The sequence below is a fragment of the Pleurodeles waltl genome, chromosome 10 (genome assembly GCF_031143425.1).
Source record: "Pleurodeles waltl isolate 20211129_DDA chromosome 10, aPleWal1.hap1.20221129, whole genome shotgun sequence".
In the NCBI taxonomy this organism is placed as follows: Eukaryota; Metazoa; Chordata; class Amphibia; order Caudata; family Salamandridae; genus Pleurodeles; species Pleurodeles waltl.
Genome location: NC_090449.1, coordinates 330,009,105 through 330,030,990, shown reverse-complemented (window position 1 = coordinate 330,030,990; position 21,886 = coordinate 330,009,105). Strand labels below are relative to the sequence as shown.

Genomic DNA, 21,886 nt, shown 5'->3' with positions numbered 1-21,886 from the left:
AGGAAGGAAGCCAAGGCATGGTGATCCTTTTTTTCTCCTGAGGCTAAAAATATTTTGCACAACAATGCTTTGAGTGGAATGAGGAATCTTCAAGCTTTGTGTATTTTGAGTAAAATTTATGTGTTTTCTGCTAAAAAGGGTGTGTTGGGGATTTGGACCCGGACACCAACGAGCGAGGGCACAGAAGCACCACTGCTCAGACCCTGCTCCTAGGGTTGAGGGCAGAGAGTGGGCGAATACATCGCAAGGCAAGAAAATGCACATGGTTCTCTCTTCTGCAATATGACTAGAGTCATTTCCATGGTCGTCATCGAACATGACATAAAAAGCCTCTATCCGTTAGACCTTTTGGCCCATAATTACAAGAGGATGACTGAGTGAGACGCTCTGCCAAATTTGGCAGCCTCGCACTCAGTCATTTTCAAAATGCAGGGAAGCGCCGTATTTAGTAGAATACAGCGCACCCCTGTGCTTCCCCCTGCGCCAGCTCTAAATTAGCTGCCGAGCGCCAACGCAGCCATCCTTGCGCCATGGTACAAGGATGGCTGCGTTGAGGGGGAAATTGTTTTTGTTCAGGAAGGCACACCTTCCTGCACAACAGAAATCTTCAGTGGCGATATGTTCGTGCAGCACACATAGAAAGAGCAAAAATGAGGAGAAATGAAAACATTTCTGCTCGTTTCTCCACTATAACGACACCCATTGTATGGCGCTTGGATTTTGGCGCTGCCACAGATTTACAAAAACTCGTAAAACTGGAGCAGCATCAAAATGCTATGGTGTTGCAGTGGCCCACCCAGAGCAACACCCATTGCACGCCCCTTCCAGGGAAAGGGCTGCGTGTGAAGGGGCCGTATTTACAAGGTGGTGTTAAGCCACAAAACGTGGTTGAACAGCGTCTTGTAAATACGGCACAGTACATAGTGCCACCGGGGCGTCACTAAAGATTATGTGCCGGTGGCGATAGGGCCTTGTAAGTCTGGCCCTTTCTTTTCTCAAGGTGTATGTTCTTGGTGAAGGTAGGAAAGCCATTTTCGCTCTCATACCTTCCTTCCTTGGCTGGCTTGACCACAGTAGGCCCAGGCTTCAATGGAAAGGTCAAAAAGGGAGCAACTGACTGCCGTAAGGTGTATCGTCTTCTCTTGGTGAGTTGAGACCGATGCCCTTGGAGCGTAGTACCTCACGATGGTGAGGGATAGACACAGCCTCTTTAATTTCAATTTACCTGTCAGGTGAGGTGGTAAATGCAAATAATGTGATAAAGCACAGCAACTTGCTGTTTCTGCCTGGCCTCGAACCAGGGACCTTTCGCGTGTAAGGCAAACATGATAACCACTACACTACAGAAACAGACATGCTTGCTTACTTGCTTCATGTGGCTATGCATTGGACTGGAACCACTACATTGGAAACAGACACACCTGCTTTCTTTATGTGGCTATGCTTTGGACTGGAATGCAAGGACTAAGGGACAATATTCATGACGCTCAAAGCTGAGCCTTTCTGACAGGATCTCTTCCTTTGGAAGAAAGGAACTGGGATCACTTTCATTCCAAGAGGTGATTTCAAAACCAGCCCTGCAATTACTTTGGAGAAGCACTGTGCATTTCATGTTCCAACGAGAAGTGCTGCTCCAACACAAAAAAGCAGTTAGAAAGAAATCCCACACTCCTTCATCATGCCGAACTGCCTCGACACCAGTAGAAAGCATGCAATGCATTCCACCATGGCATCTTACAAGAGTGGAAAGCAGAAATACTCCTGTTTATAAACAGATCAAATCTATGAAGGCACAGGCTCGTCCGGGATTTGAACCCGGGACATCTCACACCCAAAGCGAGAATCATACCCCTAGACCAACGAGCCTTCTGCTACAAAAGCCTTTCAAACATCTTCTGAAGTGTCTTTGAGAAAAAGCAGGGCCACTTGGAGACTCTCCTTCTAAGCGTGCCATAGCAATTGATGTTTTGTGCCAAGGGTTTTTTTTTTGCCTCTAGCAAGGCAAGAGGTAGTCAAGAAGCCCTCTGCTAGCAAGCTGAACTGTGGCGCTGATGAGAAAAGCAGACCCTTTCTGGTAGTTGTCGCCTCCGCAGGACCTGGGCCCTTGCACCGTAGACTTCCAGACCAGAAGCACTGAAGGGCCTGCCATCTCTTGCGCCTGAGCCAGAGGAGCACGCCTCTTGTATTCAAGCACACTTGCTCGCTCAGTGCTCGATCAGGCGAGATTTATATGAGTGCCTCACAGGCCTGAAACACTCACCTGGGAGACGCGGGGTGGCTGAATTCCCAGAATGGCCTTCGATAGGAAAATCACCTCCTTTCCTTCCGACTTATTTCAGAATTGGGTGAAAATCGCAAGACAGTGTTCAGGGGTGCATGGGTACTGCCTACTCCCAGCTGCCTCTCTGTCTTCTTCATGTTAATTTCAAGTCACAAGGAGGGACCATTGCCATTCTGCTCCGCCCACCTAACCAGGAAACCCAGGTTGAGCTTGTCTGCCTGTTGTTGTTGCAGGGGCAGTGCCTTCTCTGCCCAAAAGTGGCAGGGCCTTCTCTGCCCAAAAGTGGCAGGAGAGCCTCACTTCAAACGATGGAATCAACTGCTTAAGTAGAAACCAGCATGGTAGTTACAGTGATAAGGTGCAGCTCTAACAGAAGTCGTGACTGAGATGCCCCTTCCAGAAATACATGGAATGCTGATTGAGGGCCCAGCCGGAGGGTTGGTGGATTTCTTTTCATATGCTACAGCAGCTTGCAAAGATAGTGTTGTGGGGAGCTGGCTGTGCAAGCAGAGGAAGATTTAAGGGCAGAAAATAGACCTATCAGAAGTGGGATTTGAACCCACAACTACATGAGCAAACCAGGATGCTTAGCTTAACTGAAGATCAAGCTCTCTTGAGGCTGCCGCCTTAGACCACTCGGCCATCCTGACAGCTGAGTCTGTGTTTAGGTCTGACTCCTCAGTCTGCACTTGTCGATGCTGCCGCTTGCAATGTTCCTATCAAGGTGACAGGTTTAAAGGCCCCACAATAAACATTGGCCAAGAAAAAAAAAAGTAAAAAACAGAATAAGAAACCAGGCACATGCACGACTACGCAAAGATGCAGATAACTTTTTACCGGCCTGCAATAGTAATACAAGTTTTATGCAGGTCACAAGTTTTTAAAGGCCATGCCTGAGTGAGACTAAGCTTTTAGGGAGCAAACACAAAAGCAGACACTGCCCATTGTTTCTGCCCACTCTCAAACCAGGGACCTTTCGCTTGTTAGGCGAACATGATAACCACTACACTACAGAAACAAGCACGAAGGCTTGACTGAAGGAGCAAAATTCCCCTCATATGTTTGCCCGATTGCCTCTATACTTGATCAGCAGTTGCTCACAAAGCGAGGAGTAAGTGTGAAAATTGCAGCGTTGTCAGCCAGCAAGCGTACACTCAGATGTACTGAAAAGTAACAGCTGTGGGTAGAGACAAATATCTGATGCCTAAATGCCTGAAACCAGAGCCTGTGAAAGCATCACACAGAGCACACTGAAAGCAAGCAGGAAGGAAGCCAAGGCATGGTGATCCTTTTTTTCTCCTGAGGCTAAAAATATTTTGCACAACAATGCTTTGAGTGGAATGAGGAATCTTCAAGCTTTGTGTATTTTGAGTAAAATTTGTGTGTTTTCTGCTAAAAAGGGTGTGTTGGGGATTTGGACCCGGACACCAACGATCAAGGGCACAGAAGCACCACTGCTCAGACCCTGCTCCTAGGGTTGAGGGCAGAGAGTGGGCGAATACATCGCAAGGCAAGAAAATGCACATGGTTCTCTCTTCTGCAATATGACTAGAGTCATTTCCATGGTCGTCATCGAACATGACATAAAAAGCCTCTATCCTTTAGACCTTTTGGCCCATAATTACAAGAGGATGACTGAGTGAGACGCTCTGCCAAATTTGGCAGCCTCGCACTCAGTCATTTTCAAAATGCAGGGAAGCGCCGTATTTAGTAGAATACAGCGCACCCCTGTGCTTCCCTCTGCGCCAGCTCTAAATTAGCTGCCGAGCGCCAACGCAGCCATCCTTGCGCCATGGTACAAGGATGGCTGCGTTGAGGGAGAAATTGTTTTTGTTCAGGAAGGCACACCTTCCTGCACAACAGAAATCTTCAGTGGCGATATGTTCGTGCAGCACACATAGAAAGAGCAAAAATGAGGAGAAATGAAAACATTTCTGGTTGTTTCTCCACTATAACGACACCCATTGTATGGCGCTTGGATTTTGGCGCTGCCACAGATTTACAAAAACTCGTAAAACTGGAGCAGCATCAAAATGCTATGGTGTTGCAGTGGCCCACCCAGAGCAACACCCATTGCACGCCCCTTCCAGGGAACGGGCTGCGTGTGAAGGGGCCGTATTTACAAGGTGGTGTTAAGTCACAAAACGTGGTTGAACGGCGTCTTGTAAATACGGCACAGTACATAGTGCCATCGCGGCGTCACTAAAGATGATGTGCCGGTGGCGATAGGGCCTTGTAAGTCTGGCCCTTTCTTTGCTCAAGGTGTATGTTCTTGGTGAAGGTAGGAAAGCCATTTTCGCTCTCATACCTTCCTTCCTTGGCTGGCTTGACCACAGTAGGCCCAGGCTTCAATGGAAAGGTCAAAAAGGGAGCAACTGACTGCCGTAAGGTGTATCGTCTTCGCTTGGTGAGTTGAGACCGATGCCCTTGGAGCGTAGTACCTCACGATGGTGAGGGATAGACACAGCCTCTTTAATTTCAATTTACCTGTCAGGTGAGGTGGTAAATGCAAATAATGTGATAAAGCACAGCAACTTGCTGTTTCTGCCTGGCCTCGAACCAGGGACCTTTCGCGTGTAAGGCGAACGTGATAACCACTACACTACAGAAACAGACATGCTTGCTTACTTGCTTCATGTGGCTATGCATTGGACTGGAACCACTACACTGGAAACAGACACACCTGCTTTCTTTATGTGGCTATGCTTTGGACTGGAATGCAAGGACTAAGGGACAATATTCATGACGCTCAAAGCTGAGCCTTTCTGACAGGATCTCTTCCTTTGGAAGAAAGGAACTGGGATCACTTTCATTCCAAGAGGTGATTTCAAAACCAGCCCTGCAATTACTTTGGAGAAGCACTGTACATTTCATGTTCCAACGAGAAGTGCTGCTCCAACACAAAAAAGCAGTTAGAAAGAAATCCCGCACTCCTTCATCATGCCGAACTGCCTCGACACCAGTAGAAAGCATGCAATGCATTCCACCATGGCATCTTCCAAGAGTGGAAAGCAGAAATACTCCTGTTTAAAAACAGATTGAACCTATGAAGGCACGGGCTCGTCCGGGATTTGAACCCGGGAGCTCTCACACCTAAAGCGAGAATCATACCCCTAGACCAATGAGCCTGCTGCTGCAAAAGTCTTTCAAACATCTTCTGAAGCGTCTTTGAGAAAAAGCAGGGCCACTTGGAGACTCTCCTTCTAAGCGTGCCATAGCAATTGATGTTTTGTGCCAAGGTTTTTTTTTTTGCCTCTAGCAAGGCAAGAGGTAGTCAAGAAGCCCTCTGCTAGCAAGCTGAACTGTGGCGCTGATGAGAAAAGCAGACCCTTTCTGGTAGTTGTACGCCTCCGCAGGACCTGGGCCCTTGCACCGTAGACTTCCAGACCAGACGCACTGAAGGGCCTGCCATCTCTTGCGCCTGAGCCAGAGGAGCACGCCTCTTGTATTCAAGCACACTTGCTCGCTCAGTGCTCGATCAGGCGAGATTTATATGAGTGCCTCACAGGCCTGAAACACTCACCTGGGAGACGCGGGGTGGCTGAATTCCCAGAATGGCCTTCGATAGGAAAATCACCTCCTTTCCTCCCGACTCATTTCAGAATTGGGTGAAAATCGCAAGACAGTGTTCAGGGGTGCATGGGTACTGCCTACTCCCAGCTGCCTCTCTGTCTTCTTCATGTTAATTTCAAGTCACAAAGAGGGACCATTGCCATTCTGCTCCGCCCACCTAACCAGGAAACCCAGGTTGAGCTTGTCTGCCTGTTGTTGTTGCAGGGGCAGTGCCTTCTCTGCCCAAAAGTGGCAGGAGAGCCTCACTTCAAACGATGGAATCAACTGCTTAAGTAGAAACCAGCATGGTAGTTACAGTGATAAGGTGCAGCTCTAACAGAAGTCGTGACTGAGATGCCCCTTCCAGAAATACATGGAATGCTGATTGAGGGCCCAGCCGGAGGGTTGGTGGATTTCTTTTCATATGCAACAGCAGCTTGCAAAGATAGTGTTGTGGGGAGCTGGCTGTGCAAGCAGAGGAAGATTTAAGGGCAGAAAATAGACCTATCAGAAGTGGGATTTGAACCCACAACTACATGAGCAAACCAGGATGCTTAGCTTAACTGAAGATCAAGCTCTCTTGAGGCTGCCGCCTTAGACCACTTGGCCATCCTGACAGCTGAGTCTGTGTTTAGGTCTGACTCCTCAGTCTGCACTTGTTGATGCTGCCGCTTGCAATGTTCCTATCAAGGTGACAGGCTTAAAGGCCCCACAATATAACATGGCCAAGAAAAAAAAAGTAAAAAACAGAATAAGAAACCAGGCACATGCACGACTACGCAAAGATGCAGATAACTTTTTACCGGCCTGCAATAGTAATACAAGTTTTATGCAGGTCACAAGTTTTTAAAGGCCATCCCTGAGTGAGACTAAGCTTTTAGGGAGCAAACACAAAAGCAGACACTGCCCATTCTCAAACCAGGGACCTTTCGCTTGTTAGGCGAACATGATAACCACTACACTACAGAAACAAGCATGAGGGCTTGCCTGAAGGAGCAAAATTCCCCTCATATGTTTGCCCGATTGCCTCTATACTTGATCAGCAGTTGCTCACAAAGCGAGGAGTAAGTGTGAAAATTGCAGCGTTGTCAGCCAGCAAGCGTACACTCAGATGTACTGAAAAGTAACAGCTGCGGGTAGAGACAAATATCTGATGCCTAAATGCCTGAAACCAGAGCCTGTGAAAGCATCACACAGAGCACACTGAAAGCAAGCAGGAAGGAAGCCAAGGCATGGTGATCCTTTTTTTCTCCTGAGGCTAAAAATATTTTGCACAACAATGCTTTGAGTGGAATGAGGAATCTTCAAGCTTTGTGTATTTTGAGTAAAATTTGTGTGTTTTCTGCTAAAAAGGGTGTGTTGGGGATTTGTACCCGGACACCAACGAGCGAGGGCACAGAAGCACCACTGCTCAGACCCTGCTCCTAGGGTTGAGGGCAGAGAGTGGGCGAATACATCGCAAGGCAAGAAAATGCACATGGTTCTCTCTTCTGCAATATGACTAGAGTCATTTCCATGGTCGTCATCGAACATGACATAAAAAGCCTCTATCCTTTAGACCTTTTGGCCCATAATTACAAGAGGATGACTGAGTGAGACGCTCTGCCAAATTTGGCAGCCTCGCACTCAGTCATTTTCAAAATGCAGGGAAGCGCCGTATTTAGTAGAATACAGCGCACCCCTGTGCTTCCCTCTGCGCCAGCTCTAAATTAGCTGCCGAGCGCCAACGCAGCCATCCTTGCGCCATGGTACAAGGATGGCTGCGTTGAGGGGGAAATTGTTTTTGTTCAGGAAGGCACACCTTCCTGCACAACAGAAATCTTCAGTGGCGATATGTTCGTGCAGCACACATAGAAAGAGCAAAAATGAGGAGAAATGAAAACATTTCTGCTCGTTTCTCCACTATAACGACACCCATTGTATGGCGCTTGGATTTTGGCGCTGCCACAGATTTACAAAAACTCGTAAAACTGGAGCAGCATCAAAATGCTATGGTGTTGCAGTGGCCCACCCAGAGCAACACCCATTGCACGCCCCTTCCAGGGAACGGGCTGCGTGTGAAGGGGCCGTATTTACAAGGTGGTGTTAAGTCACAAAACGTGGTTGAACGGCGTCTTGTAAATACGGCACAGTACATAGTGCCATCGGGGCGTCACTAAAGATGATGTGCCGGTGGCGATAGGGCCTTGTAAGTCTGGCCCTTTCTTTGCTCAAGGTGTATGTTCTTGGTGAAGGTAGGAAAGCCATTTTCGCTCTCATACCTTCCTTCCTTGGCTGGCTTGACCACAGTAGGCCCAGGCTTCAATGGAAAGGTCAAAAAGGGAGCAACTGACTGCCGTAAGGTGTATCGTCTTCTCTTGGTGAGTTGAGACCGATGCCCTTGGAGCGTAGTACCTCACGATGGTGAGGGATAGACACAGCCTCTTTAATTTCAATTTACCTGTCAGGTGAGGTGGTAAATGCAAATAATGTGATAAAGCACAGCAACTTTCTGTTTCTGCCTGGCCTCGAACCAGGGACCTTTCGCGTGTAAGGTTAACGTGATAACCACTACACTACAGAAACAGACATGCTTGCTTACTTGCTTCATGTGGCAATGCATTGGACTGGAACCACTACACTGGAAACAGACACACCTGCTTTCTTTATGTGGCTATGCTTTGGACTGGAATGCAAGGACTAAGGGACAATATTCATGACGCTCAAAGCTGAGCCTTTCTGACAGGATCTCTTCCTTTGGAAGAAAGGAACTGGGATCACTTTCATTCCAAGAGGTGATTTCAAAACCAGCCCTGCAATTACTTTGGAGAAGCACTGTACATTTCATGTTCCAACGAGAAGTGCTGCTCCAACACAAAAAAGCAGTTAGAAAGAAATCCCGCACTCCTTCATCATGCCGAACTGCCTCAACACCAGTAGAAAGCATGCAATGCATTCCACCATGGCATCTTCCAAGAGTGGAAAGCAGAAATACTCCTGTTTAAAAACAGATCGAACACATGAAGGCACGGGCTCGTCCAGGATTTGAACCCGGGACCTCTCACACCTAAAGCAAGAATCATACCCCTAGACCAACGAGCCTGCTGCTGCAAAAGTCTTTCAAACATCTTCTGAAGTGTCTTTGAGAAAAAGCAGGGACACTTGGAGACTCTCCTTCTAAGCGTGCCATAGCAATTGATGTTTTGTGCCAAGGGTTTTTTTTTTGCCTCTAGCAAGGCAAGAGGTAGTCAAGAAGCCCTCTGCTAGCAAGCTGAACTGTGGCGCTGATGAGAAAAGCAGACCCTTTCTGGTAGTTGTACGCCTCCGCAGGACCTGAACCCTTGCACCGTAGACTTCCAGACCAGAAGCACTGAAGGGCCTGCCATCTCTTGCGCCTGAGCCAGAGGAGCACGCCTCTTGTATTCAAGCACACTTGCTCGCTCAGTGCTCGAACAGGCTGGATCAGGCTTGATTTATATGAGTGCCTCACAGGCCTGAAACACTCACCTGGGAGACGCGGGGTGGCTGAATTCCCAGAATGGCCTTCGATAGGAAAATCACCTCCTTTCCTCCCGACTCATTTCAGAATTGGGTGAAAATCGCAAGACAGTGTTCAGGGGTGCATGGGTACTGCCTACTCCCAGCTGCCTCTCTGTCTTCTTCATGTTAATTTCAAGTCACAAGGAGGGACCATTGCCATTCTGCTCCGCCCACCTAACCATGAAACCCAGGTTGAGCTTGTCTGCCTCTTGTTGTTGCAGGGGCAGTGCCTTCTCTTCCCAAAAGTGGCAGGAGAGCCTCACTTCAAACGATGGAATCAACTGCTTAAGTAGAAACCAGCATGGTAGTTACAGTGATAAGGTGCAGCTCTAACAGAAGTCGTGACTGAGATGCCCCTTCCAGAAATACATGGAATGCTGACTGAGGGCCCAGCCGGAGGGTTGGTGGATTTCTTTTCATATGCTACAGCAGCTTGCAAAGATAGTGTTGTGGGGAGCTGGCTGTGCAAGCAGAGGAAGATTTAAGGGCAGAAAATAGACCTATCAGAAGTGGGATTTGAACCCACAACTACATGAGCAAACCAGGATGCTTAGCTTAACTGAAGATCAAGCTCTCTTGAGGCTGCCGCCTTAGACCACTCGGCCATCCTGACAGCTGAGTCTGTGTTTAGGTCTGACTCCTCAGTCTGCACTTGTCGATGCTGCCGCTTGCAATGTTCCTATCAAGGTGACAGGTTTAAAGGCCCCACAATATAACATGGCCAAGAAAAAAAAAAGTAAAAAACAGAATAAGAAACCAGGCACATGCACGACTACGCAAAGATGCAGATAACTTTTTACCGGCCTGCAATAGTAATACAAGTTTTATGCAGGTCACAAGTTTTTAAAGGCCATCCCTGAGTGAGACTAAGCTTTTAGGGAGCAAACACAAAAGCAGACACTGCCCATTCTCAAACCAGGGACCTTTCGCTTGTTAGGCGAACATGATAACCACTACACTACAGAAACAAGCATGAGGGCTTGACTGAAGGAGCAAAATTCCCCTCATATGTTTGCCCGATTGCTTCTATACTTGATCAGCAGTTGCTCACAAAGCGAGGAGTAAGTGTGAAAATTGCAGCGTTGTCAGCCAGAAAGCGTACACTGAGATGTACTGAAATATAACAGCTGCGGTAGAGACTAATATCTGATGCCTAAATGCCTGAAACCAGAGCGTGTGAAAGCATCACACAGAGCACACTGAAAGCAAGCAGGAAGGAAGCCAAGGCATGGTGATCCTTTTTTTCTCCTGAGGCTAAAAATATTTTGCACAACAATGCTTTGAGTGGAATGAGGAATCTTCAAGCTTTGTGTATTTTGAGTAAAATTTGTGTGTTTACTGCTAAAAAGGGTGTGTTGGGGATTTGGACCCGGACACCAACGAGCGAGGGCACAGAAGCACCACTGCTCAGACCCTGCTCCTAGGGTTGAGGGCAGAGAGTGGGCGAATACATCGCAAGGCAAGAAAATGCACATGGTTCTCTCTTCTGCAATATGACTAGAGTCATTTCCATGGTCGTCATCGAACATGACATAAAAAGCCTCTATCCTTTAGACCTTTTGGCCCATAATTACAAGAGGATGACTGAGTGAGACGCTCTGCCAAATTTGGCAGCCTCGCACTCAGTCATTTTCAAAATGCAGGGAAGCGCCGTATTTAGTAGAATACAGCGCACCCCTGTGCTTCCCTCTGCGCCAGCTCTAAATTAGCTGCCGAGCGCCAACGCAGCCATCCTTGCGCCATGGTACAAGGATGGCTGCGTTGAGGGGGAAATTGTTTTTGTTCAGGAAGGCACACCTTCCTGCACAACAGAAATCTTCAGTGGCGATATGTTCATGCAGCACACATAGAAAGAGCAAAAATGAGGAGAAATGAAAAATTTCTGCTCGTTTCTCCACTATAACGACACCCATTGTATGGCGCTTGGATTTTGGCGCTGCCACAGATTTACAAAAACTCGTAAAACTGGAGCAGCATCAAAATGCTATGGTGTTGCAGTGGCCTACCCAGAGCAACACCCATTGCACGCCCCTTCCAGGGAAAGGGCTGCGTGTGAAGGGGCCGTATTTACAAGGTGGTGTTAAGCCACAAAACGTGGTTGAACAGCGTCTTGTAAATACGGCACAGTACATAGTGCCACCGGGGCGTCACTAAAGATGATGTGCCGGTGGCGATAGGGCCTTGTAAGTCTGGCCCTTTCTTTTCTCAAGGTGTATGTTCTTGGTGAAGGTAGGAAAGCCATTTTCGCTCTCATACCTTCCTTCCTTGGCTGGCTTGACCACAGTAGGCCCAGGCTTCAATGGAAAGGTCAAAAAGGGAGCAACTGACTGCCGTAAGGTGTATCGTCTTCTCTTGGTGAGTTGAGACCGATGCCCTTGGAGCGTAGTACCTCACGATGGTGAGGGATAGACACAGCCTCTTTAATTTCAATTTACCTGTCAGGTGAGGTGGTAAATGCAAATAATGTGATAAAGCACAGCAACTTGCTGTTTCTGCCTGGCCTCGAACCAGGGACCTTTCGCGTGTAAGGCAAACATGATAACCACTACACTACAGAAACAGACATGCTTGCTTACTTGCTTCATGTGGCTATGCATTGGACTGGAACCACTACACTGGAAACAGACACACCTGCTTTCTTTATGTGGCTATGCTTTGGACTGGAATGCAAGGACTAAGGGACAATATTCATGACGCTCAAAGCTGAGCCTTTCTGACAGGATCTCTTCCTTTGGAAGAAAGGAACTGGGATCACTTTCATTCCAAGAGGTGATTTCAAAACCAGCCCTGCAATTACTTTGGAGAAGCACTGTGCATTTCATGTTCCAACGAGAAGTGCTGCTCCAACACAAAAAAGCAGTTAGAAAGAAATCCCACACTCCTTCATCATGCCGAACTGCCTCGACACCAGTAGAAAGCATGCAATGCATTCCACCATGGCATCTTACAAGAGTGGAAAGCAGAAATACTCCTGTTTATAAACAGATTGAATCTATGAAGGCATGGGTTCGTCCAGGATTTGAACCCGGGACCTCTCACACCCAAAGCAAGAATCATACCCCTAGACCAACGAGCCTTTTGCTGCAAAAGCTTTTCAAACATCTTCTGAAGTGTCTTTGAGAAAAAGCAGGGCCACTTGGAGACTCTCCTTCTAAGCGTGCCATAGCAATTGATGTTTTGTGCCAAGGGTTTTTTTTTTGCCTCTAGCAAGGCAAGAGGTAGTCAAGAAGCCCTCTGCTAGCAAGCTGAACTGTGGCGCTGATGAGAAAAGCAGACCCTTTCTGGTAGTTGTACGCCTCCGCAGGACCTGGGCCCTTGCACCGTAGACTTCCAGACCAGAAGCACTGAAGGGCCTGCCATCTCTTGCGCCTGAGCCAGAGGAGCACGCCTCTTGTATTCAAGCACACTTGCTTGCTCAGTGCTCGATCAATATGAGTGCCTCACAGGCCTGAAACACTCACCTAGGAGACGCGGGGTGGCTGAATTCCCAGAATGGCCTTCGATAGGAAAATCACCTCCTTTCCTCCCGACTCATTTCAGAATTGGGTGAAAATCGCAAGACAGTGTTCAGGGGTGTATGGGTACTGCCTACTCCTAGCTGCCTCTCTGTCTTCTTCATGTTAATTTCAAGTCACAAGGAGGGACCATTGCCATTCTGCTCCGCCCACCTAACCATGAAACCCAGGTTGAGCTTGTCTGCCTGTTGTTGTTGCAGGGGCAGTGCCTTCTCTGCCCAAAAGTGGCAGGAGAGCCTCACTTCAAACGATGGAATCAACTGCTTAAGTAGAAACCAGCATGGTAGTTACAGTGATAAGGTGCAGCTCTAACCGAAGTCGTGACTGAGATGCCCCTTCCAGAAATACATGGAATGCTGATTGAGGGCCCAGCCGGAGGGTTGGTGGATTTCTTTTCATATGCTACAGCAGCTTGCAAAGATAGTGTTGTGGGGAGCTGGCTGTGCAAGCAGAGGAAGATTTAAGGGCAGAAAATAGACCTATCAGAAGTGGGATTTGAACCCACAACTACATGAGCAAACCAGGATGCTTAGCTTAACTGAAGATCAAGCTCTCTTGAGGCTGCCGCCTTAGACCACTCGGCCATCCTGACAGCTGAGTCTGTGTTTAGGTCTGACTCCTCAGTCTGCACTTGTCGATGCTGCCGCTTGCAATGTTCCTATCAAGGTGACAGGTTTAAAGGCCCCACAATATAACATGGCCAAGAAAAAAAAAAGTAAAAAACAGAATAAGAAACCAGGCACATGCACGACTACGCAAAGATGCAGATAACTTTTTACCGGCCTGCAATAGTAATACAAGTTTTATGCAGGTCACAAGTTTTTAAAGGCCATCCCTGAGTGAGACTAAGCTTTTAGGGAGCAAACACAAAATCAGACACTGCCCATTCTCAAACCAGGGACCTTTCGCTTGTTAGGCGAACATGATAACCACTACACTACAGAAACAAGCATGAGGGCTTGACTGAAGGAGCAAAATTCCCCTCATATGTTTGCCCGATTGCCTCTATACTTGATCAGCAGTTGCTCACAAAGCGAGGAGTAAGTGTGAAAATTGCAGCGTTGTCAGCCAGAAAGCGTACACTGAGATGTACTGAAATATAACAGCTGCGGTAGAGACTAATATCTGATGCCTAAATGCCTGAAACCAGAGCGTGTGAAAGCATCACACAGAGCACACTGAAAGCAAGCAGAAAGGAAGCCAAGGCATGGTGATCCTTTTTTTCTCCTGAGGCTAAAAATATTTTGCACAACAATGCTTTGAGTGGAATGAGGAATCTTCAAGCTTTGTGTATTTTGAGTACAATTTGTGTGTTTTCTGCTAAAAAGGGTGTGTTGGGGATTTGGACCCGGACACCAACGAGCGAGGGCACAGAAGCACCACTGCTCAGACCCTGCTCCTAGGGTTGAGGGCAGAGAGTGGGCGAATACATCGCAAGGCAAGAAAATGCACATGGTTCTCTCTTCTGCAATATGACTAGAGTCATTTCCATGGTCATCATCGAACATGACATAAAAAGCCTCTATCCTTTAGACCTTTTGGCCCATAATTACAAGAGGATGACTGAGTGAGACGCTCTGCCAAATTTGGCAGCCTCGCACTCAGTCATTTTCAAAATGCAGGGAAGCGCCGTATTTAGTAGAATACAGCGCACCCCTGTGCTTCCCTCTGCGCCAGCTCTAAATTAGCTGCCGAGCGCCAACGCAGCCATCCTTGCGCCATGGAACAAGGATGGCTGCGTTGAGGGGGAAATTGTTTTTGTTCAGGAAGGCACACCTTCCTGCACAACAGAAATCTTCAGTGGCGATATGTTCGTGCAGCACACATAGAAAGAGCAAAAATGAGGAGAAATGAAAACATTTCTGCTCGTTTCTCCACTATAACGACACCCATTGTATGGCGCTTGGATTTTGGCGCTGCCACAGATTTACAAAAACTCGTAAAACTGGAGCAGCATCAAAATGCTATGGTGTTGCAGTGGCCCACCCAGAGCAACACCCATTGCACGCCCCTTCCAGGGAAAGGGCTGCGTGTGAAGGGGCCGTATTTACAAGGTGGTGTTAAGCCACAAAACGTGGTTGAACAGCGTCTTGTAAATATGGCACAGTACATAGTGCCACCGGGGCGTCACTAAAGATGATGTGCCGGTGGCGATAGGGCCTTGTAAGTCTGGCCCTTTCTTTTCTCAAGGTGTATGTTCTTGGTGAAGGTAGGAAAGCCATTTTCGCTCTCATACCTTCCTTCCTTGGCTGGCTTGACCACAGTAGGCCCAGGCTTCAATGGAAAGGTCAAAAAGGGAGCAACTGACTGCCGTAAGGTGTATCGTCTTCTCTTGGTGAGTTGAGACCGATGCCCTTGGAGCGTAGTACCTCACGATGGTAAGGGATGAACACAGCCTCTTTAATTTCAATTTACCTGTCAGGTGAGGTGGTAAATGCAAATAATGTGATAAAGCACAGCAACTTGCTGTTTCTGCCTGGCCTCGAACCAGAGACCTTTCGCGTGTAAGGCAAACATGATAACCACTACACTACAGAAACAGACATGCTTGCTTACTTGCTTCATGTGGCTATGCATTGGACTGGAACCACTACACTGGAAACAGACACACCTGCTTTCTTTATGTGGCTATGCTTTGGACTGGAATGCAAGGACTAAGGGACAATATTTATGACGCTCAAAGCTGAGCCTTTCTGACAGGATCTCTTCCTTTGGAAGAAAGGAACTGGGATCACGTTCATTCCAAGAGGTGATTTCAAAACCAGCCCTGCAATTACTTTGGAGAAGCACTGTGCATTTCATGTTCCAACGAGAAGTGCTGCTCCAACACAAAAAAGCAGTTAGAAAGAAATCCCACACTCCTTCCTCATGCCGAACTGCCTCGACACCAGTAGAAAGCATGCAATGCATTCCACCATGGCATCTTACAAGAGTGGAAAGCAGAAATACTCCTGTTTATAAACAGATCGAACCTATGAAGGCACGGGCTCGTCCGGGATTTGAACCCGGGACCTCTCACACCCAAAGCGAGAATCATACCCCTAGACCAACGAGCCTTCTGCTGCAAAAGCCTTTCAAACATCTTCTGAAGTGTCTTTGAGAAAAAGCAGGGCCACTTGGAGACTCTCCATCTAAGCGTACCATAGCAATTGATGTTTTGTGCCAAGGGTTTTTTTTTTGCCTCTAGCAAGGCAAGAGGTAGTCAAGAAGCCCTCTGCTAGCAAGCTGAACTGTGGCGCTGATGAGAAAAGCAGACCCTTTCTGGTAGTTGTACGCCTCCGCAGGACCTGGGCCCTTGCACCGTAGACTTCCAGACCAGAAGCACTGAAGGGCCTGCCATCTCTTGCGCCTGAGCCAGAGGAGCACGCCTCTTGTATTCAAGCGCACTTGCTCGCTCAGTGCGAGTGCCTCACAGGCCTGAAACACTCACCTGGGAGACGCGGGGTGGCTGAATTCCCAGAATGGCCTTCGATAGGAAAATCACCTCCTTTCCTCCCGACTCATTTCAGAATTGGGTGAAAATCGCAAGACAGTGTTCAGGGGTGCATGGGTGCTGCCTACTCCCAGCTGCCTCTCTGTCTTCTTCATGTTAATTTCAAGTCACAAGGAGGGACCATTGCCATTCTGCTCCGCCCACCTAACCAGGAAACCCAGGTTGAGCTTGTCTGCCTGTTGTTGTTGCAGGGGCAGTGCCTTCTCTGCCCAAAAGTGGCAGGAGAGCCTCACTTCAAACGATGGAATCAACTGCTTAAGTAGAAACCAGCATGGTAGTTACAGTGATAAGGTGCAGCTCTAACAGAAGGCGTGACTGAGATGCCCCTTCCAGAAATACATGGAATGCTGATTGAGGGCCCAGCCGGAGGGTTGGTGGATTTCTTTTCATATGCTACAGCAGCTTGCAAAGATAGTGTTGTGGGGAGCTGGCTGTGCAAGCAGAGGAAGATTTAAGGGCAGAAAATAGACCTATCAGAAGTGGGATTTGAACACACAACTACATGAGCAAACCAGGATGCTTAGCTTAACTGAAGATCAAGCTCTCTTGAGGCTGCCGCCTTAGACCACTCGGCCATCCTGACAGCTGAGTCTGTGTTTAGGTCTGACTCCTCAGTCTGCACTTGTCGATGCTGCCGCTTGCAATGTTCCTATCAAGGTGACAGGTTTAAAGGCCCCACAATATAACATGGCCAAGAAAAAAAAAAGTAAAAAACAGAATAAGAAACCAGGCACATGCACGACTACGCAAAGATGCAGATAACTTTTTACCGGCCTGCAATAGTAATACAAGTTTTACACAGGTCACAAGTTTTTAAAGGCCATCCCTGAGTGAGACTAAGCTTTTAGGGAGCAAACACAAAAGCAGACACTGCCCATTGTTTCTGCCCGGTCTCGAACCGGGGACCTTTCGCGTGTTAGGCGAACGTGATAACCACTACACTACAGAAACAAGCATGAGGGCTTGACTGAAGGAGCAAAATTCCCCTCATATGTTTGCCCGATTGCCTCTATACTTGATCAGCAGTTGCTCGCAAAGCGAGGAGTAAGTGTGAAAATTGCAGCGTTGTCAGCCAGCAAGCGTACACTCAGATGTACTGAAAAGTCACAGCTGCGGGTAGAGACAAATATCTGATGCCTAAATGCCTGAAACCAGAGCCTGTGAAAGCATCACACAGAGCACACTGAAAGCAAGCAGGAAGGAAGCCAAGGCATGGTGATCCTTTTTTTCTCCTGAGGCTAAAAATATTTTGCACAACAATGCTTTGAGTGGAATGAGGAATCTTCAAGCTTTGTGTATTTTGAGTAAAATTTGTGTGTTTTCTGCTAAAAAGGGTGTGTTGGGGATTTGGACCCGGACACCAACGAGCGAGGGCACAGAAGCACCACTGCTCAGACCCTGCTCCTAGGGTTGAGGGCAGAGAGTGGGCGAATACATCGCAAGGCAAGAAAATGCACATGGTTCTCTCTTCTGCAATATGACTAGAGTCATTTCCATGGTCGTCATCGAACATGACATAAAACGCCTCTATCCTTTAGACCTTTTGACCCATAATTACAAGAGGATGACTGAGTGAGACGCTCTGCCAAATTTGGCAGCCTCGCACTCAGTCATTTTCAAAATGCAGGGAAGCGCCGTATTTAGTAGAATACAGCGCACCCCTGTGCTTCCCTCTGCGCCAGCTCTAAATTAGCTGCCGAGCACCAACGCAGCCATCCTTGCGCCATGGTACAAGGATGGCTGCGTGGAGGGGGAAATTGTTTTTGTTCAGGAAGGCACACCTTCCTGCACAACAGAAATCTTCAGTGGCGATATGTTCGTGCAGCACACATAGAAAGAGCAAAAATGAGGAGAAATGAAAACATTTCTGCTCGTTTCTCCACTATAACGACACCCATTGTATGGCGCTTGGATTTTGGCGCTGCCACAGATTTACAAAAACTCGTAAAACTGGAGCAGCATCAAAATGCTATGGTGTTGCAGTGGCCCACCCAGAGCAACGCCCATTGCACGCCCCTTCCAGGGAAAGGGCTGCGTGTGAAGGGGCCGTATTTACAAGGTGGTGTTAAGCCACAAAACGTGGTTGAACGGCGTCTTGTAAATACGGCACAGTACATAGTGCCACCGGGGCGTCACTAAAGATGATGTGCCGGTGGCGATAGGGCCTTGTAAGTCTGGCTTTCTTTGCTCAAGGTGTATGTTCTTGGTGAAGGTAGGAAAGCCATTTTCGCTCTCATACCTTCCTTCCTTGGCTGGCTTGACCACAGTAGGCCCAGGCTTCAATGGAAAGGTCAAAAAGGGAGCAACTGACTGCCGTAAGGTGTATCGTCTTCTCTTGGTGAGTTGAGACCGATGCCCTTGGAGCGTAGTACCTCACGATGGTGAGGGATAGACACAGCCTCTTTAATTTCAATTTACCTGTCAGGTGAGGTGGTAAATGCAAATAATGTGATAAAGCACAGCAACTTGCTGTTTCTGCCTGGCCTCGAACCAGGGACCTTTCGCGTGTAAGGCGAACGTGATAACCACTACACTACAGAAACAGACATGCCTGCTTATTTGCTTCATGTGGCTATGCATTGGACTGGAACCACTGCACTGGAAACAGACACACCTGCTTTCTTTATGTGGCTATGCTTTGGACTGGAATGCAAGGACTAAGGGACAATATTCATGACGCTCAAAGCTGAGCCTTTCTGACAGGATCTCTTCCTTTGGAAGAAAGGAACTGGGATCACTTTCATTCCAAGAGGTGATTTCAAAACCAGCCCTGCAATTACTTTGGAGAAGCACTGTGCATTTCATGTTCCAACGAGAAGTGCTGCTCCAACACAAAAAAGCAGTTAGAAAGAAATCCCGCACTCCTTCATCATGCCGAACTGCCTCGACACCAGTAGAAAGCATGCAATGCATTCCACCATGGCATCTTACAAGAGTGGAAAGCAGAAATACTCCTGTTTAAAAACAGATCGAACCTATGAAGGCACGGGCTCGTCCGGGATTTGAACCCGGGACCTCTCACACCCAAAGCGAGAATCATACCCCTAGACCAACGAGCCTGCTGCTGCAAAAGCCTTTCAAACATCTTCTGAAGTGTCTTTGTGAAAAAGCAGGGCCACTTGGAGACTCTCCTTCTAAGCGTGCCATAGCAATTGATGTTTTGTGCCAAGGGGTTTTTTTTTGCCTCTAGCAAGGCAAGAGGTAGTCAAGAAGCCCTATGCTAGCAAGCTGAACTGTGGCGCTGATGAGAAAAGCAGACCCTTTCTGGTAGTTGTACGCCTCCGCAGGACCTGGGCCCTTGCACCGTAGACTTCCAGACCAGAAGCACTGAAGGGCCTGCCATCTCTTGCGCCTGAGCCAGAGGAGCATGCCTCTTGTATTCAAGCACAATTGCTCGCTGAGTGCTCGATCAGGCGAGATTTATATGAGTGCCTCACAGGCCTGAAACACTCACCTGGGAGACGCGGGGTGGCTGAATTCCCAGAATGGCCTTCGATAGGAAAATCACCTCCTTTCCTCCCGACTCATTTCAGAATTGGGTGAAAATCGCAAGACAGTGTTCAGGGGTGCATGGGTGCTGCCTACTCCCAGCTGCCTCTCTGTCTTCTTCATGTTAATTTCAAGTCACAAGGAGGGACCATTGCCATTCTGCTCCGCCCACCTAACCAGGAAACCCAGGTTGAGCTTGTCTGCCTGTTGTTGTTGCAGGGGCAGTGCCTTCTCTGCCCAAAAGTGGCAGGAGAGCCTCACTTCAAACGATGGAATCAACTGCTTAAGTAGAAACCAGCATGGTAGTTACAGTGATAAGGTGCAGCTCTAACAGAAGTCGTGACTGAGATGCCCCTTCCAGAAATACATGGAATGCTGATTGAGGGCCCAGCCGGAGGGTTGGTGGATTTCTTTTCATATGCTACAGCAGCTTGCAAAGATAGTGTTGTGGGGAGCTGGCTGTGCAAGCAGAGGAAGATTTAAGGGCAGAAAATAGACCTATCAGAAGTGGGATTTGAACACACAACTACATGAGCAAACCAGGATGCTTAGCTTAACTGAAGATCAAGCTCTCTTGAGGCTGCCGCCTTAGACCACTCGGCCATCCTGACAGCTGAGTCTGTGTTTAGGTCTGACTCCTCAGTCTGCACTTGTCGATGCTGCCGCTTGCAATGTTCCTATCAAGGTGACAGGTTTAAAGGCCCCACAATATAACATGGCCAAGAAAAAAAAAAGTAAAAAACAGAATAAGAAACCAGGCACATGCACGACTACGCAAAGATGCAGATAACTTTTTACCGGCCTGCAATAGTAATACAAGTTTTACACAGGTCACAAGTTTTTAAAGGCCATCCCTGAGTGAGACTAAGCTTTTAGGGAGCAAACACAAAAGCAGACACTGCCCATTGTTTCTGCCCGGTCTCGAACCGGGGACCTTTCGCGTGTTAGGCGAACGTGATAACCACTACACTACAGAAACAAGCATGAGGGCTTGACTGAAGGAGCAAAATTCCCCTCATATGTTTGCCCGATTGCCTCTATACTTGATCAGCAGTTGCTCGCAAAGCGAGGAGTAAGTGTGAAAATTGCAGCGTTGTCAGCCAGCAAGCGTACACTCAGATGTACTGAAAAGTCACAGCTGCGGGTAGAGACAAATATCTGATGCCTAAATGCCTGAAACCAGAGCCTGTGAAAGCATCACACAGAGCACACTGAAAGCAAGCAGGAAGGAAGCCAAGGCATGGTGATCCTTTTTTTCTCCTGAGGCTAAAAATATTTTGCACAACAATGCTTTGAGTGGAATGAGGAATCTTCAAGCTTTGTGTATTTTGAGTAAAATTTGTGTGTTTTCTGCTAAAAAGGGTGTGTTGGGGATTTGGACCCGGACACCAACGAGCGAGGGCACAGAAGCACCACTGCTCAGACCCTGCTCCTAGGGTTGAGGGCAGAGAGTGGGCGAATACATCGCAAGGCAAGAAAATGCACATGGTTCTCTCTTCTGCAATATGACTAGAGTCATTTCCATGGTCGTCATCGAACATGACATAAAACGCCTCTATCCTTTAGACCTTTTGGCCCATAATTACAAGAGGATGACTGAGTGAGACGCTCTGCCAAATTTGGCAGCCTCGCACTCAGTCATTTTCAAAATGCAGGGAAGCGCCGTATTTAGTAGAATACAGCGCACCCCTGTGCTTCCCTCTGCGCCAGCTCTAAATTAGCTGCCGAGCACCAACGCAGCCATCCTTGCGCCATGGTACAAGGATGGCTGCGTGGAGGGGGAAATTGTTTTTGTTCAGGAAGGCACACCTTCCTGCACAACAGAAATCTTCAGTGGCGATATGTTCGTGCAGCACACATAGAAAGAGCAAAAATGAGGAGAAATGAAAACATTTCTGCTCGTTTCTCCACTATAACGACACCCATTGTATGGCGCTTGGATTTTGGCGCTGCCACAGATTTACAAAAACTCGTAAAACTGGAGCAGCATCAAAATGCTATGGTGTTGCAGTGGCCCACCCAGAGCAACGCCCATTG

General features: G+C 47.9%; 9 non-coding genes across 9 annotated transcripts; all 9 read right to left on the bottom strand.

The window, feature by feature from the left end:
- Positions 1 to 1,277: 1,277 nt before the first annotated feature.
- TRNAV-UAC (transfer RNA valine (anticodon UAC)) lies at positions 1,278 to 1,350 on the bottom strand. Its single transcript has one exon. It is a non-coding gene; the product is annotated as a tRNA-Val (tRNA).
- A 444-nt stretch (positions 1,351 to 1,794) lies between these two features.
- On the bottom strand, positions 1,795 to 1,866 carry TRNAP-UGG (transfer RNA proline (anticodon UGG)). The gene has a single exon. It is a non-coding gene; the product is annotated as a tRNA-Pro (tRNA).
- A 2,954-nt stretch (positions 1,867 to 4,820) lies between these two features.
- Positions 4,821 to 4,893, bottom strand: TRNAV-UAC (transfer RNA valine (anticodon UAC)). The gene has a single exon. It is a non-coding gene; the product is annotated as a tRNA-Val (tRNA).
- A 6,946-nt stretch (positions 4,894 to 11,839) lies between these two features.
- Positions 11,840 to 11,912, bottom strand: TRNAV-UAC (transfer RNA valine (anticodon UAC)). Its single transcript has one exon. It is a non-coding gene; the product is annotated as a tRNA-Val (tRNA).
- Positions 11,913 to 15,851: 3,939 nt separating this feature from the next.
- Positions 15,852 to 15,923, bottom strand: TRNAP-UGG (transfer RNA proline (anticodon UGG)). Its single transcript has one exon. It is a non-coding gene; the product is annotated as a tRNA-Pro (tRNA).
- A 1,315-nt stretch (positions 15,924 to 17,238) lies between these two features.
- TRNAV-AAC (transfer RNA valine (anticodon AAC)) lies at positions 17,239 to 17,311 on the bottom strand. Its single transcript has one exon. It is a non-coding gene; the product is annotated as a tRNA-Val (tRNA).
- A 1,519-nt stretch (positions 17,312 to 18,830) lies between these two features.
- Positions 18,831 to 18,903, bottom strand: TRNAV-UAC (transfer RNA valine (anticodon UAC)). Its single transcript has one exon. It is a non-coding gene; the product is annotated as a tRNA-Val (tRNA).
- A 444-nt stretch (positions 18,904 to 19,347) lies between these two features.
- Positions 19,348 to 19,419, bottom strand: TRNAP-UGG (transfer RNA proline (anticodon UGG)). The gene has a single exon. It is a non-coding gene; the product is annotated as a tRNA-Pro (tRNA).
- A 1,336-nt stretch (positions 19,420 to 20,755) lies between these two features.
- Positions 20,756 to 20,828, bottom strand: TRNAV-AAC (transfer RNA valine (anticodon AAC)). The gene has a single exon. It is a non-coding gene; the product is annotated as a tRNA-Val (tRNA).
- Positions 20,829 to 21,886: the final 1,058 nt, after the last annotated feature.